This window comes from Meleagris gallopavo, chromosome 7 (genome assembly GCF_000146605.3).
Source record: "Meleagris gallopavo isolate NT-WF06-2002-E0010 breed Aviagen turkey brand Nicholas breeding stock chromosome 7, Turkey_5.1, whole genome shotgun sequence".
Taxonomy (NCBI): Eukaryota; Metazoa; Chordata; class Aves; order Galliformes; family Phasianidae; genus Meleagris; species Meleagris gallopavo.
In genome coordinates this window covers 23,175,420-23,177,606 of record NC_015017.2, presented here as the reverse complement: position 1 = coordinate 23,177,606, position 2,187 = coordinate 23,175,420, and positions in this window count along the sequence as shown.

Here is a 2,187-nt window from a genome sequence, read left to right as displayed (position 1 = left end):
TAATTTAAGGTAGTGTTGTGCTTCAAAACAAAACCAATTTTTTCAAGTCTACCTGTGCAATATTAGTAGCTGCTTCCTTGTGGGACTGTGCCCCTCTCAATTGTCTCTGTATAGTTTTCAGACCTTGCCACCTACCCATCCCAGTTGTTAATTCTCTCTGATATTTCCCTGCATCTTTATTCCATAGAAAAAGAGGCCATTGAAGAATATCGTGCAGAGTGTCAAACAGTTTCCGAATTGATCCCTCAAGGCTCGGGCCAGGGAGAGGGCAGCCCGGCTCAGAGGCAGAGCCCGGCAGAGTTTGCTGAGGAACCTTTGAGCCAGCAGCACTCCACTTGAAAAGCCTTTTTCCTTCAGACACATTCGTGCCTCAAATCATTACCAAATATAGAATGCATTCTTTAAAAGATACTGCTTTCGCCACATGAGGTACCTAAAACTGCTAGAAGAAGCTAAGCTGAAAAATACAATGATACCCATTGCCATATATGGCACACAATTAAATCAAAATTCCCCCACAGCCTGACTTGGTGGCCATGCAAACCTTCACTTTACTCCCCAGATTGCTTTATGAGATACAACCAGCTCCTCACACATGCACATGGCTGCTGACGTGGCTCCTTGCACACCCATTTGCCAATAGGAAGGGGCATTGGACAGAATCATTATTAAGAACAGGAAGAAATTAACAGTGACCAAAACAAAGATGTAAAATTCCCATATCCAGATGCACTGTGAGTTTTCCAGTCACCGTTCCTGCTGTTGTCACATCTGGCTGTTACAGAAATTACTTGTTACACCGTTTTGCCACTCTGGTGTAGAAAATAGCATTACCAGCTCTTCTCCTGTCTATCTTCCCACCAGGGCTCCAGGCACAGCCATGGAGAGTCACCAGGCCACTCACCATTCTGCCTTGTCCTATGCTGGCTCCCTGCAGGACCAGCGGCAAGGTTATGCCACAGGCATCGCACACTCTCCCTCACGCAGGAGGCACAGCAGAAGAATAGTTGTCAAGTTTATGTGACTTTCCATCAGGAAAGGGCTAAGGATGAATAGGAGAGTGATAAAGCCCTCCCTTCCACTACTTTTATACTACTGCCACTCCCCAGCATGTGAACTTCCCTTTCCATTCCAGGAGGAGTGCCACCATTTTGAAACAGATCTGGATCTTGAAGTCACTTCAGTTTACTTCACACAAATACAGTTTCTGATCCATTGCTCACAATGTATAGCAGCTTTAGTCCCTGAACTGTCAAAGCAGGAGGGTAACTTTCCCTACTTTGCCCCCCTCATTTCTCTTCCATTTTTACCCAGTCCTTGGCCTCCTTCTCCCAAGCTGATCTCACCTTTGTGTTTTCCTTGCACATGTTGCAAATTACTAGCCCCACACATCACCTGTGCCTTTAGAACACATTTACTTGCTTTTGCTCCAATAGAAGATCTATTACGCAGCCCAAACACCCTGTATCCCGTGTGTCTAAAGCCTGGTACTAGGAATGCCAGCTCTGCTTAGATTCCTCTCTTTTCGTGTGTTTTCTCAATGCCCTTTTCTACACTCCAGGTAGGGATATATCTTCCACTTCTTCCACCTCTTCACACAGTCTCTCCCAGGAGAGAAGCCATGTGCTTCAGGTTGGTGCAGGCATTACTGAGGAAGCTCAAACACTTCAGAGCTGACAATCCCAGCTGGGCTTCTCTGCTCCTTCCCACCAGAGTGACCATGAACCACAGTAAGGTACAACATGCATCAGGAAAGCACAGCCCTGCGGCAGACACCCTCTGCTGTTGCAAGACAACACATGAAAAGCAAAATCACAAATATCACAGCACTAAGGCATTCTGTACTTCAATGCAGATTTGCTCAGACATTCAAATACCTCAGCTCATCTGAACAGCTGTCTGACTTGCAGAAAACAATTGTCTCGGTGTTTTTCTCTCACATGTAAAGGCAAATCCCAGATGAACTACTACTCAGGCTGAAAGTGAAGGCTGTGCCAGCAAAAGGACAATTTTGCTGTGTAACGTCCGATGGCAGTGTGAGTTGAGCCCTAAGAACATGGTAACTGTTCTCTGGGAGTAGCATACTTAAACAAAGACAGTCATAATAGCAAGATGGTTTTCATGTATACCAAAAAAGCCTGTACCCTAGGTTGCACGTGGTTGCTGCATTTACATTCTGCAGCAATA